At 37.0% G+C, this 15867-nt stretch overlaps 1 pseudogene; it reads right to left on the bottom strand.

The window, feature by feature from the left end:
- Nucleotides 1–12230: 12230 nt before the first annotated feature.
- Nucleotides 12231–12349, bottom strand: LOC111744197 (annotated as a pseudogene).
- Nucleotides 12350–15867: the final 3518 nt, after the last annotated feature.

The following is a 15867-nucleotide window of genomic DNA, read 5'->3' as shown; positions in this document are numbered from 1 at the left end:
AATATCAATGCCTTTGAATTTTTTTATTAGATTAAATAGTCCCTATACAATCTTGAGGGGAATCATTAGATAAACTTTGCAATGGAAAGTTTCTGGTGAAGGTCAAGGAGGAGAATAAAATCTCGAGTTTATTGAAATTCTGCTGTGCTGTAATCCCTGCGCTCGACATATGTATATTCGTTTTAAATTCAGAAATTTATAAAATAAAGAGTAGAATCTCCCATTTTTGTCATACCAGTCCTTTATTGCTCTTGGTTATTTTTCTCCTCGGTAAGAATAACAACAACACAGAACTGTGAACTCTGTTTTAAGCCTTAAAACCACAGCGTGACCAGTTGCATCATATTCTGTGTGATTGGATAATAAGAATAACAGTAGCACTAACGAACTTGTAGTTATCGAAGTTTCACAAACTAATTTACCAACTCATCATAGGGAATGTGAATTTGCTCCAGGACATTGCTGTTTATTGTTCCCTGGTCTGACATGTGTTTTGAGGTATCTTCTGTCTTGTTTCAGGCTGGATTCTGAGAAAAGGTGACATAGCCACATACATTTAGGGGAAGCCTCAAATGAATTTTAACTACTCATTAGAGGTCCGTAACGAAACAGTGCAACCACTAGTTGTTCAGATGGCCATTAAACCCACTTGATCTTGCCCCCAGATGTTTCCTGTGTCCTATGAAACGAATTCTCGTAGAGGGTTGAGTGTCCACAAATCTTCCTGTGTTTAAAATTTAGGTGTTAAACATACACAGTCAGTGAAAATGTAGAAATCAGAATTCAGTTACTCATCCTAGTTGCCCCTTGCAGATGTATCTCCTAGCCAGGTATCAGATGGATGACTTAATATGATGGTGGCTTTTCAAAAGTCTCCCTTTTCTGCTTCCCTTAGACTCTGATAGACTTCCTTTCTCTTCATCTCTAGCAGCTGCTCTTATGATATCTTGAATCTGGCTTTGAGAGGTTAAAAGACGGGTAGGCTTTACTTTGCCTTTTGACCTTCTCCATACATAACTACTTGCGGACCAACCCTAAAGGAGGGAAAATAAAGGCCAATAATCGGGTTGTCTTCTTTCTTTTGCCTAAGTACCATCAACACCCCCAAGCCTGAGAAAAACATGACCCTGGCCTGAGACACAATCATTTTCCCTTCCGCTGTCTGGAAGCCTCAAAACCCACACCCATTTCCTCTTCAGGCACAATCATCTCATTTTCAAACCTCATATTGCAGGTTTGGGAAATGGCAGATCAGATTTTTAGAAACGCCAGACTTTCAGGGTTGAGTTTCGGTCGATGGCCCATGGCATCCCCATTTTGCTTTTGTTTGTCCCTCACCCACAGCAGGAGAAGCATGTCTCATATTTCTCTAACGTCACAGACTGTGTCAGGCTCACTTCTCTTTTATCCCCCAGGAGTTGCTTTATATACTCTTTATAGTTTGTTTTAAAACACTGTATTTGAGATAAAGATTTTATCGATATTATTTTCTCAGAGTCATGTTTGCAATGAGCTATGTGCGTAATGTCCCCCAAGCCAAAGAATTTATGTGTTGAATGTGTGGAAGCACTAACGACCGATGGGATGGTGTTAGGAGGTGATCAGATCAGGAAACAGAGCCCTCATAAGTGGGATGAGTATCTTTACAAAAGAGATTCCAGGGAAATCTCTTGCCCCTTCAGCCATGTGATTACACAGCCAAAAGATGGCTAAGAACCAGGAAGCTGACTCACACCAGACATCAAATTTGCCTGCCCCTTGCTTTTGCTCTTGGACTTGCCAGCCTCCAGAACTGTGAGAAACAAATATCTGTTGTTAAAGCCAGACATTGTATGACGTTTTTGTTATAGCAGCCAACACAGACTAAGTCACAACGCCCGCTAGACTTCAAGGTGTGGAGAAATAACCTATATCTAAAGTAGTGAAGGTAAGGCAAGATAAGGTGTGTTAAGGTAAGGTGTGTTAAGTAGCAACCTACTGTGCTTTTAATATTTTTATTATTTCAATTTATTTATTCTCTTGGTTTCACTTAAAAAAATTGTTCTGTATTATTCTAAAGCATTGTGATGACAACGGAGAAAGTAGGCAGAATCTCTCCAAAAGTAACATCTGAAAGTATTAGCTATCAAGTTTACAGAATTTGAAACTTAATTTTCAACTTCTCTCATCATTGCTATTAAGTAGATTAAGATTCAACTGGTTTATAATATATCGAAGATCGGGGCTGGTTGCGAAAGAATATGAATGTGTAATATGAGACTCATCAGTGCATTTAGGTGGCTGGGTGGCTTATCACATATATTGGACAAGAGGAATGATATCATAAATATTTGTGACTTTTACATTAGAGAAATGTTTAAAAAACTGTAAGGTTTTCCTTGGACATTTTTCAACTCTCAGTAATATAAGGCTGAGGCAGTGAAGCCATCATTTGATTAAATTGATCTATGTAGGTTTTCTAGCTGAGTGGTTCTAGTTTCCCAATGGCTATACTCAGGTTTGATGCCTTTTTTTTTTTTTTTTTTAATGAAAGTGAATAGGAAATGTTTATTTTTCCAATTTAGTTTTGATCTTGACTTTATAATATAAAGCTCTTTGAGCAATTGGAATGAGTTCAGGTATTTTTACTTATTTTTACTCCTCATCTAATCCAACTGTGTTTTCCTTGAACAGTTTTTAAAAGTCTGTTCACACACTGGATTTTCTCATGCTCTGTTGTGTTACAAATGTTATTACCTCTGTACGTACCACCCTTCTCCTGTTTATTTTCATAGAATGTCTTCCCACACTGAGGAGGTGAGGGTAACAATCCTTTATTTGAAATAGATGAATAGATACCATTTAGGATAGACTGCTTTGATCTCTGTGGATTCATGTCATTAGCATTGATATCTGAGTAGGGAAATAATCCATTGATTTCTCCTTCCTAAATCCTGCTTGCTGGCTGATGTAAAATGTCACTGTGGTCAATTCAGTTTTAATTTGTTCAGGCAGTTGAGTTCCCAGTGCTTCCCATTAGAGATTAATCTCTGTGCTCAGTGACTCCGTCTATTTCCTGGTTAAAAAAAAATTTGTTTTCATAATGTGCGTGTGTGCATGTGTGTTCCGTATACATGGATCACCCTTTTTAACGTCTTTCTGTGATATTTACATATCACATGCTTCGGATGATGTTAGATGGTTTTCCCATTGTCTTTCTTCATTGGCTTACAGGTAATATGTACTCAGCTCTCTCTACTGGGAAACCAATTCTAAAGATATTTAAGTTGAGTTTGTGTTTTTGCTGATTTAAAAACATAATTCTCCAAGAAATTACTGTTTTTTATAAAAATACTCCATATCTCTATAAGCGCTACTACTACTAATAGGCCCAGAGTCTGCCTTGCTTTGACATGGTAAGTGACCCCTCTGTCAACTTTATCTTACGCTTCACCAGATATACAACTTGGTTTCTTCTACTTTCATGTAATTCAGAATCTACAAGGGATCCAGTGAGCAGCTTGCCCAGTAGTGAGAATTTAGATATAGAAATTAACAAAATAGACTATTGCTGAAAATGAATTCTAGTTGAATTTTTTAAACCACTTTTCACTAAGGTTATTTTGAAGATTTGCTGAGTCAAATATTTTGATCAAATAAGATTATCTTTTATATAATAAGTAGCTTAGGTAGAGAGTCTTATTGTTCAGTTGCATCATACCTGGGGAATAGATTATAAAATCACATTTTAAAATGAAAAATCAACCCAAAATTTTCACTGAAAGTGACATAGATTATCTACAAAGCACAAATGCTATTAATGATTAGGAAAAGTCCATACAATTATTTGTTATAGCTTTGATAAACTACATTTACTATGTCTATGCATGATAGCTATATGATGCAATCAACGCTGTAGAATGAATTCCAATCAAGAACTCATGGTTGAATTCGTGCAAGTTAAATCTGCATATTATGTTACATAATTATGCTTATTTTGTAAGCCACATACCAATTAGCACAGGTAGAAGGTTTTAAAGCCAGGGCACAAGTGAATACATTCCCTTCCTCCTGTGTCAGTGTTATTATAGTAACAATTCAAAATGGATTCTTGGTTGATCCTGGTCTTTGAGTGACTACAGTGTGAGGCTCTTCTGGCTCACCTATGCATGAGTGAAAAATACATTGTGTGTTAAGCCACTGAAACTCAGGAGTCATTTGTTATTTCGGCATCACATAGCATATCCTGACTGATACAAGCTATTTTAAATATTTTCTTTCTCCTCAAACTTTCAACCCTTCCACTCTACTTTCTTAGCCCAGCAGATGACATTCTCCTTATTTTACCAAGAAAATAACATTTAGAAGATTACATCTTTAAACTTTCACCTATTCTATAAACCCACTTATAGAAGTACTCATATATTCTACACTATTTTCTGTTCAGTTAGAAGAACTGTCATTATATGTGTCAAGAAGAACTATTGATTCATGCCCTCTGACTTATTCCAGGCCTCATTATCCTGACAATAATCTCTTCTCCCTCTTTCACCATCAAATGCAAACTCTCTGTTGGATTCTTCTTCTCAGTACGCACATGTGCTACAACATTGTCTATATTTAAATACCTCTCCAGATCAGCTGCTTCCTTAGGTGTGCCTCTATCTCTCTGCACACTTCATAGATGAACTTCAAATAGCATTTTCCTGTGTTGGCTTCTCTCAATTTCTCACCTCTAATTTTCTTCTATTATTCCTTAATTCCCATCGATCTACTGAATTAACAAAGTTTCCAATTATTGCCGTCTTGCCAAATGCGACGGTCAATTCTCATTCCTTTTTTAAAATTATTCTCTGACACCCACATAAGATATCGTTGATAAAGCTTTCCATCTTGAGTCATTCTTTCATTTGCTCTGAAACGTTCTTCTCGCTTGAGAGAACATCACTCCTAATTTACTATTTCTCTTAACTTCTAAATATTAAAATGTTCCCAAGGAAGATAATGCCTAGCACAGAGAAAGAGTTTAATAACTTTTTTTTTTGGAATAAATGAACGAAGAGGCTTTGATATTAATCTATTACCATTCAAAGACATTGGGAGCTTTTATTCCGTTATTGATAGCTAGTAAGTTTGTCAGAGTATTTTATCTACTGAGGAAAGGTGTCATATGTACCTTTAAATAATATTATTATTAAAACATTTATCGAAAATATTGTAATCAGCAACTTACTTATTGGTTATCTCCCTCAACACATTTTAAGCTCTTCAAGTGTCTCATCTTTTTTTATGTGCCTGTGCCTATTATCTGGTATAAGGCCTGGATGCATAAATTAGTAAATGAATGACTTAATATCATTCAGTTTATTTATGTTGAGTTTTAAAGTAACCAAGTAACATGTGTCATTTTCACATTAACTGCTGTTGAGCCATAATTTCTAGTTGCAATATTTGAGGGATTGTTTAATGAACCTAAGTATAAAAGCTTATATTTTGTCGATGTTTAGTTTTATCTGACACACATTAGGTTATTTCTCTAGCCAGAATCTTTTTAGACTCTGAATTATTTGTTAGAAGGTATCAGTTATCTAATATTTGATTCACCAGAAAACATAATATGTATGCTTGTTTTGCCTTTAGTCAAATAACTTAGGAAAAAAATGTTGACCAGAAGAAATTCAAGTGCATCTTGTCTCAGGCATTTTCTTAGAAATCTCTTTTTGTGTTGAAAATGAGACGTTAATCAATCCATATTGGCCAAACTCAGAATTAGTCATCAATGTGGGATGTTGGAGCCATTTATACCATATTCACTTTCAGATCCTCTATTTTAAATTAAACATGTCTCAAGCTAAGTTCATTGCCTACTTTCATTTTTGTTTTTGTATTTCTTTCTTTTCTTCTTCCCTTTGGCCCTCCTATTGCTGACTTCTTCCGTGACCCACCCACAGGCTCACAGGACTCCACAAACTAAAAGCTGGTATTTTTAACATCTAAAATTCTCTACCAAGAACATATTTTCCAGAATCTTTTCTCAATAAACTCATCAAAGTCAGCTTCTTGTCTCATTTTGTGCTTACAAGGGAACCCAAACTAATCTAACAGACTAACCCATATTAACCCAGACTAACACACCTCCCTTGAGTGACCTAATTCACATGGTTTTCAGTGATATTCAGGCCAGTGTTCATCTCCTGTTCCACTTATTGTTAATGGTCACTCATTTCTTTTTCTTCCAAATATATTAATATCTAATTATACTCTCTTATAAGATTCTCAAAATGTTGCTTGTACTGTTGTTTATTCTTTTAAATAAGATCCCAAGCTTTCCAAGAGAAGCTTGTCATTTGGAAATTCTCCCTAACCTCAAACTACCTGACTAGCCTTGGCCAGGTACTCTACAAGTGCTCTTTGGTTAATTGGCTGTTGCAAGCCCATGAAATATCACGGACTTCTGATAATTCAAAAGAAGCGTAACCCCAGACTTTCATACAGAAACTGTTGATTTCTAACGTTGCAACTCATTGATGTTTTCAGATTATAACTGAGTTTGGATGCAGACTTTGGCAACTAATTACTGGCTGACAACTTTGGAAATGTCACTCAACTTCTCTAAGCCTTCTCTAAGTCTCAGCATTGCACAAATGGAGCTAATTATCTCTACCTCATGAAATGATCATGCCACTGGAGTATAGATAAAAAGTCAAAAAGGACAGATATGATAGCTGATGGGAAGAGGGACCATTTCAGTGTTTAGTCTTGGGTGGTGCAAATGAAGCAGTCAGTGTCATCAGCAATACTGCAGATGTGTGACCGATGAAACCACTGAAACTACCCCACCAAGAGTGCTGTCCTTTACCTGGTCAGAGAGTCTAAAACGTGTTTTAATGATTGGTAATCAAAGGAGAACTGTTACCCTAGAGGGGTTCCAGAGGGCAGCACAGGAAGGGAGTTTAGTTTAGAGGCACAGAGGGCAGGAGAAACAGAGCAGGAGAAGCCACAGTGGAGAGAAGAGACTATGATATAGATAACAAGGTCTTGATTTGCCCTTATCGGTCTCTGGGCAAAGCCTCAGTCTGAGAGCCCCCAAGCCAATGGGGAAGTCTAGTGATGAGAAGACAAAAAGACAAAGAAGAAAACTAGTCCTGGGACCAAGACTCTGCTCCCAAACACCTGTCTCTAGAAAGAGGAGAAGTGGCTACATAAACATAACCATGTGTGATTAAAGATGTGTGTGAATTATTACAAACACGCTGTGTGGAAAGCTGTATATGCTTCTTATATTTTTTGCCTTATAGTTTTGCTTGCTTATTTCACAAATACGTATGAAAAACAGATGAATGACTGAATTGATTATTCAGAATCTACTGCCTCAAAAGGAACTTCTGATCATTTGTTGGTCCTTGACGAACACTTTAAGGTTACTGTTTATAGAGTCTCTATTGTCACCTAGGGGAACTTAGCCTTTCTTTGGAAAATCTATGGGGACTATTTTTTTTACTACTTTCTGCAATTATGATAAATCCCTTAGAGTCTCATTGATGCTAAACATAAAAATTATGCCAAATATGGAAATGCAGTAAGTATCTTCTGATGATGTTGGCACACATTGATCAGCGAATACCAGTTCCAACTAATTTGCTGTTTGAAATCAATAGACAATTTAATGAACATTTATGGTTGACATCCCTTTTTCTTAATAGTTATCTTGAAAACCACCTTTTAACTGAGCACTAAGTGTGAGTTATTACAATGCTCTCTGTTAATTTGTTGTTCAGAAAAATTTATTTTGGTCATTCTCTACAAAGGGACATCTGCTTTCTCTGTATTCTGTTGGAACTAAATTCTGATGACCTTCAGGGCCAGGAAGTTTCTGATAAATGATGACTGAGATGGGAGTGGACTTTAATTGCATGTCTAGAGGACTACTGCTGGATTACATTAATGAACATATTAGTATTTTATGTAAATGTAGAAATATCCAAATTATTTATTTCACAGGACCAACAAAAGCAAATCTTTCATTTGAAAATCACCCTGGTCATGTGTGTTAATAGTCAGTTGACTCCTATAGTCTCTGAAACAAACTGTTATAAAATGTTTTGCAAAAGACCCATGTATAATGTTGACTTACAATTAAATTCTGACATACCTTAGGAGGAGAAATACATCTTTCAAGTAAAGAAACTTTATCTTCTATTTAACATTGATGCCTTCCCTTACCCCATCAAATATTTATTGTGCCCGACTATGTGCCATATACACTGTAAGGTATGTGAGATATATAAAAATACATGAGACACAGAGTCAGAGCCTATGATGAGAGACACATGACGACTGTAATACTGTATGGTAAATATAGTCTGTGATATGCTAGAAGTGATCAACTTTGTGGCATGGGAGTAAAGATGAATTATGAGAGGTCTTTTCAGCAGAGGTGACACTTGGGCTATGTCATGAAGGATGATTAGGGGTCCTGTAGATCCAAAAGGGTGATTTAAAGGACAGTCCAGACAGAAGACATAGAAAAAAAAATATGGATTAGAGCAGTGCTCAGGAAACTTCTTCGAAAAAGAACAAGGTAATATTATTTTAAGCTTTGTGGGCCGCACAGCAGCTATTGAAACAATTAAATGTTTCTGATGTAGTGTGAAGGCAACTATGTAGATAATTCAGATGATAGTGGTTGTGTTCATTAAAGCTATATATAAAACAATCAAGCCATGGGTTGGATATGGCTCATGGGCCACTCCCTGCGCTAGAGAATTTTTTCCCAGAAAACATCTGAACAGTTATTTCGGCAGTCCCGACCCTTTGATGTCAAGCTGGACTACAAGAAACTTCAGCAAATCTTCCAAGGCTATAGCAATTAGTACCTGGTCCACTCAGGCACTCATCTGTCATCCCCAACAAAGTTCTGCCACCTCCAAGGCATTAGATTGGTCCATATTTAGAGTCTTTCATTTCCTTTTGGACTCTGGAGATCACACAATTCTTAGAGGGTCATACTCTTCTAGTCATAAAGCATCCTACCTCCCTCACTTGCCATCTCAGATACTCCGGTTTACTTATCTAAGGACTAGAGATTTTGTGAACCAGAGATCTGCTAGAATTTGTCTTCCCAGCCCAATAACTCCTATTCATTCTCATAGACACAGTTCGTTTCTTATCCTTGGGCCAGATTTCCTTTCTCCATATTCTTGGCATGTCTAAAAAATACCTGTGGTTAGGAATCAGCTGAACATTCTCTGTATCAGAAAGGTCATCTTTGACCCCCATTAAATGTGTCTCCTGTGTTTTCTTCTCTCATGACATTTTGTGCATTTTTCTTCATAATCAAAATCTATTTTTATTAAAATATTTATATTTATCGGCTTCCAGTCCCGCTTGGGCTCTTTTCTAAGTTCAGCGAAGGCACAAATCTCCCCTGTTGCGTTGCAGATTGCCAACCCGTGGATAACACATTGACTCTCAATGGGCCATTGGCAGGTCTTTGAGTAGGATATGATCAGTGTGAGATGCTGACATCAAAGAAAAACAGAAACTATGAGTTTTTTAACTCTAAGTTTTAGTGATTTAAGCCCAGTCAATGTAGAAGATTAGATAAGGTAAGAATTAAAAAAAGAAAAAAAGGCAGACTAAGGACAGAACAATGGAGGAAAGCCCAGTGCATTAGAGAAGAAACTTAAAACATAATCAGGGAAGCAAGTCCAAAAATAACAGAAGAGAGAAGCATATTCAGCTATGGAAGAAAAACGTATTAAGGAAAGAATGGTGAGCAGGTGACAGAGCCAAATACCTCAAAAAAGTCCAATCAGTGTGGATAATCATTAATCTTTGTCTCATATGTCAATTTCTTTTTTTATATTAAGAAAGCTATTTCTCCCTTTAAAGCGAATTGATGTTGCCCCTGCATATATATGTGGAATAACTCTCAATTCTGCTTGTGAGTTCCTAGAAATATATGCTGTCAATTCCCATGGTCACCCTAATTGGGGGGCATTATTATGATCTAATATTGACCATAATATTATGAAGATGTGTCTCCAAATACTTTCCTTTGTCTGTTTCTTACATGTGACATCTCCTCTATGAAATTAACACTTCTAAATGTCAATTTCCTCTAATATTATAGGCATAAAAGTCATTCATTCATTCAAGACCTTATATTTAGTGCTGATTATTTTCAAGTCATAGAGCGGCTTACCAGAGATATAAAAAAATTAACAAAAAGAAGTTCTCCTGACCCTATGAAGCTTACATTCTAGTCTATCAGAGATGGAAACAAAATAATTTCACAAGGGACTATTTATATTCAATTATAGTAAATAATGTGAAAGAGAGGTATAGGTTAAGGAAGTGCCTAACAGGAAAATGGGGACTTGGGGAAATGAGGAACAATAGTGTGCCAGGTAACATGAGAGATAGTAGGTAAAAAATATTCCTGGTATATGAGAAGAGTACAAGTCATGAAGAGGCATGTTCAAGAAACTACAAAAGTCTAATAGAAAAGTCTAATGCAACTAGAATACAGAAACTGAGGGCGAAAGCGGTCTGAAATTAACCTGGGTAGGCAGGGTCTAGGTCACATATGATATATGATGACCACATAAAAAGATAGATCTCTGTCCTGTAAAGAGAACTGAATAAGGTATAAGCATAGAAGCAGGGAGATGTACCTGGATGCTATTGAAATGCTTCAGGTGAAATACAGTGCTCGCTGGTGGTTGTGGTGAGAATGGACTAATACTGATAGACTAATATGCATTAATATGCCTAGTGTTGTTTTTAATGATATAATACCTGTATCTAGTGATTGTTCTGATACCGAGTAAGTCCTTGCTAAAGGTTAGCAAAATTGTAATTATTATAATCAATGCAGGATCCTGAAGCATCTTAACCTACTAAATATGAAACAGTTCCTGAAATTTGCCACCAAGTGAATAATTGTCTCCTAATACCAGGAGAAAGGACCCACTGGATAGTTCCTGGGCATTCTTCAAACCAATTTGGAATGACGTCTTTTGCAGGGTCACCCTTTTTCCTGTTGAACTTGCACTCCACCTCTGCATCAGTGAAATCTTGCACAGATGTAGCAGAGGCTGCTGTTCTATGCTGATCTGTAGATGAAATGTAGGATATATTTCCAGGGTTCAGCCAGCTGCTCCTGTTACTAAGAGCCCAGTGACTTTGCATTCAATAACATATTTACAGTAGAGCTTCCTCGTTACTTCTATTGACATGGAATGCTTGAAGTCTTATCAACAAGGGTCAGATTCTGTTCAAGCCTTTGGAAAACTTCATCGTGTGTTCCGTGTCCCACCTGTACCATTGGTAAGTTAACTAATGAACACGTTCCAAACAATGGTGTATTGACAGCAGAGCTCTGAAAAGTAATTAGCAACAACCAAAATAGAATTTGAGTCAATCAGCTGTGAAATTTAGAATTTTTAATAATGTCTAATATCTGTGGTGAAAAAGACATTTTTACAATTCAACGATTTCTTTATATCTTGCAGTTTTAAATGACACTGAGCTTGTGAGAAATCTTAGGAGGGCCTCATGAAGGAAAGCCAAAAATGAGTGTCCACCTGTTAAATCTCTGATTTGTTTGCTTGAGGTAATAAGGTTGGATAAACAGAGAACTAGACAGAAAGTCAGGAGAAATTAAAAGTCTTCACTGGGTGGCTTCTGAGCTTCTGACATTTAGCCGGAATTTAGCCTGATTTAAATCTATGTACATATGAATCCTGGGAAATAGGCATATCGACTTCAAAACCTTAAAATACTACAAAGCAATCATTTCAGTTCTTGGAATCTTCAGATTCCAAGGTGGTGTTGGAGAGTGAATTTATTATCTTCTCTTCTACTGCCATGTTTGCTTCCTTATGAGATCTTGTTTTGTCATAGTCAGTAGTTCAACCATTATGTGTTCAGAACAAGTCACCCTTTTAAAGGCTGAATGTACCAGGATTTGTTCCCTGAGTGTGATCAAGTAGTTAGGGGATAAGTAACTTTTCCACAAACAGTTCTTTAATGGAGTCAAAGTAACTCGGTGGGCAAAATCTTAAATTGTTGCAAGTGAATGGAATAAAACTACTACTAAGAGTTAAATAAATATGGCAGATATTCCCTCGTTCAAAAAAAAATTATATATATATTGAGCTTTCTCAATGTCCCAAGAACTAGTTTATTTTTATCTTTTATTTATTTATTTGTTTGTTTGTTTGTTTGTTTGTTTACTTATTTGACACCTACAGCACCTGGTTTTCCTAGGTGGTCTCCCATCCAAGTACTAACCAGGCCCAACCCTGCTTAGTTTCTGAGATCAGACGGGATCGGGCTTGTTCCGGGTAGCATGGTCGTAGACAAGAACTAGTCTAGACACCACAAATGCAGCTGTAAACAAAATAGTAAAAAAATTTCTACTCTTAGGAGCTTGCATTCTACTGATGAGAGACAGACAACTTTCCTGGGTTGTCAGCTAAGGCCACAGGGAGGTTACATTTGAATAGAGACTTAAAGGAGGATCAAGCCACATAAATATATAAATACCTGAAGGAAAAGGGAGTCTGGAAAGAGGAAATGGCAAACATTAAGACTTTGAGGCTCTGAGGAATAGCTGCAGGGGGTTGGGAGAAAGGTCAGTGTAGCTGGAGTATAGTGAGATAGTAGCAATTTAGTAGAAGATGAGGTCAGAGAAGTAACTAGAATCCTTACTATGCAGATATTTGAAGAGCACTGTAACAATGTTGCCTTTTACTGTGAATGAGATGGAAACTGTAGCTGATTAAAAAAGGTCACAAAACTGTTGACATTACTTCCGTGGACAGATAGGGCGTATGTCCCCTTCCCTTGAACGTGGGTAGGCTTAGTGACTGCTTTAACTAATAGAACTCAACAGAAGTGACACTGCATCAGTGTCCAAGCCCAGGGCTTTACAGACTGGCAGCTCCTACTTCCTGTTATTTGGAAGACTCATTCTCAGAGGGCTTCATGCTCTGAGAATCCCAACCCACATGGAGAGACCATGACAGTCAATCTGATTGACAGCTAGCTGACCTCCCAGTCAGCTGCCAGCAACTACTGCCAAGTGGATGAGCTATCTCGAATATCCAGCCTAATCAAGCTCTCCGACAACTCTACCCCCAGTCACTATCTGTTAGCATGTGCTACTTTCATGAAAGACCCCAAGCCAGAGTCACTCAGCTAAGATCCGTCAACACACAGTTTATGAGAGAGAATCAAAAATTGCTGTTTAAAACTGTTATATTTTAGTATCATTTGTTATGCGATAGTAGATAACCATAACAGCACTTATTGCAGGTTTCTGAGTGAAGTCATGACCCGACTTAAGTTTTAAGAGGCTCGCTCTTCCTGCTTTATTAAGAAGGGATTGTGTCAGACAAGAGTAAAAGTGGATAGACTAGTTAGGAGGCTGTTGTAATAATTCCGATGGGGAAGTTAAATATGAAAGTAGTAAGAAGTAGTTGGTTTTTGGAAATGTTTGTTTTTTAAAAATTTATTTATTTTCATTATGGTGACATTGGTTAACAAAATCCAGTAAGTTTCAGGTGCACAGTTCAATGAATACAATGGATACTGTTTTTTTCTTTTTAAGGTAGAGAACACAATTTGTTAATGGATTAACTGGGTAGTGTCAGAGAAACAGAGGTGTCAAGAATGATTAAAAATTTTTGTTCAAGGAACTGAAAGGGCAGGTTTGGAAGCTAGCAAAAGTAAAACTTAAGATTTTGGTTTGGGGAATGTTAATTTTGAAATACCAATTAGACATGTATTTGGAGATATCAAGTGGGCAGTTTTTAGTGTGTGCGTGTGTGTGTGTCTGTGTGTGTGTATCTGTGTGTCTGTGTGTGTCTTTGTGTCTGTGTGTGTGTTTGTGTGGAATTAGGTGAAAATACCATGCCAGAGATAGACATTTGATAGCATTAGTGACTGCATAAGATCACAAAGCGAGAGCCATAAATAAAAGAAGACGCCAAAGAATTTTGCCCTGGGATATTCCTAATTGAAGTGATTGGAGAGAACAAACCAGAAAATGAAATTAAGGAAGAAAAGCCAATGAGATAGGAGTGATGTGAAAGTGAGGACAAAAGAAGAAAGCGAATAAAAGACTAGAGAGAGAGAGTGGCTCTCAAATGACGCTGACAGGATGTTAGCTGAGGACTGAACTGATCATTGGACTCAACAATATGAAGGTCGTGGTGACCTTGACGAAGTAGCTAGAGTGATAGACGCAGAAACCGACTTGGACTGGGTTCAAAGGAAAATGGAGAAGAGGAATTAGAGACGTAAACATAGACAATTCTTTGGTTTTGCTGTTGTAGGGCAAAGAGCAAGAGGGGCTTCAGTTGGAGGAGTAGGGTTAAGGGAAGTAAAGAGATTTTTGTTTTGTTTTTTTAAGATGGAACAAGTAACAGCATGTCTATATGCCAATAGAAATGATCCAGTAGAGAGAAAAACTGGTTCAGGATTAAGGGGATAATCACTGGATCAGTGTCCTTGAGGGGAAAGTTTGTTTATCAAAGGTATTAGGAGAGATGACAGAATATGAGTTGAACTAATAATATTAGTGGGTAGATGGAACAGTGAGATTATTTCCGTTTTCTAAGTGAAATAGAAGGTCATCGAAGGAAACGGAGATTGGGAGCCAATATGTTGGATACTTGGAGGGGAAGGAGAAAGTAAGACACGGTGGTCCAGGAGAGAAGGAAACTCATCACACTAGAGAACTGTGTTCTGATCTCTGGGCAGCATTATGGCCTACCTGAGGTTAATGATCGTGACCTTAAAACGTAGCTAGCCAGCATAGCTCTGGTCTCCAACCACGTTTACATGTGCTGGTGCACATCCAAAATGGAATTTGATCAGAGATAGTATTGTAAAGTGAGTAGGATGAAAAAAGAAAGGCAGAAACATTGAGACTGTGTGCAGGGGAAAGATAATAATGATTGTCCATGAAATCAAAACTGGACTTTTGCTAGTATTGTATCATAGTATTAAAATGATAGATAGATAGATAGATAGATAGATAGATAGATAGATAGATAGATAGATAACTTTTCATTAAATGTTATTAGAGCTGGAAGGATAAGTTCGACTAAGACCTCTCTTGCACCATCTTATTTCAACAAAACTCTCAAATTAATCTAATCAACGTTTACTGAGTACCTGGTCTGTGGATGATAAAAGATTGTAGGCAGAGAGCTTCTGAGAATCATTTTGACACAAAGGCAGGAAAGATTGATTTTTGACACTAGTTACAAAGACCTGATCTTACCCTGGGAATTCTTTAGTACTCATTAGAGAGGCATTTTCATGACTTGGATTTAGCATCCACTTAGCATTCATTGTGAGCTGAGACCTTTATGGAAAATATAAACAACATTCTTCCTGCTTTTATGGAGTTTTATAAGCTACCCTGTATTTTTGTCAAGTACATAATAAAGACAAGAAGAACTTGTTCTAAATTGCTATTGTAACCAATGTGAGAACTGGGATTTTTGTTACTAGCAACTTTAAGAAGTTCTTTGCAAATACATTCGAATCTAGCCATTAAGTTCACTTCTTAAATTATCTTGCTTCAGTAAAGGTTACTTTGTCTTGAAGTACATGCCTTCCTAGAATCCCCATAATGCTAATGAGTTCCTCATTCATCATCCCTAATTCTTTATTAGACACATACTGCATTTTCTTCTTATAAATCTTTATTCTGATCAGAGTCAATTAAAGAGAGATGAATCTTCTTTCCACACAGGAAAATTTCTCCTTCTTCAACTTGAATTGCAATTGCGATTTTACTTCCAAATCCAGGAGTAGATGCTAGAAAAAAAGCACACAACCTACACAATACCATTTCAACACAGC

This window comes from Pteropus vampyrus, unplaced genomic scaffold (genome assembly GCF_000151845.1).
Source record: "Pteropus vampyrus isolate Shadow unplaced genomic scaffold, Pvam_2.0 Scaffold5, whole genome shotgun sequence".
In the NCBI taxonomy this organism is placed as follows: Eukaryota; Metazoa; Chordata; class Mammalia; order Chiroptera; family Pteropodidae; genus Pteropus; species Pteropus vampyrus.
Note: the sequence above shows the minus strand (reverse complement) of the source record. Positions and strands in the feature narration are given on the sequence as shown.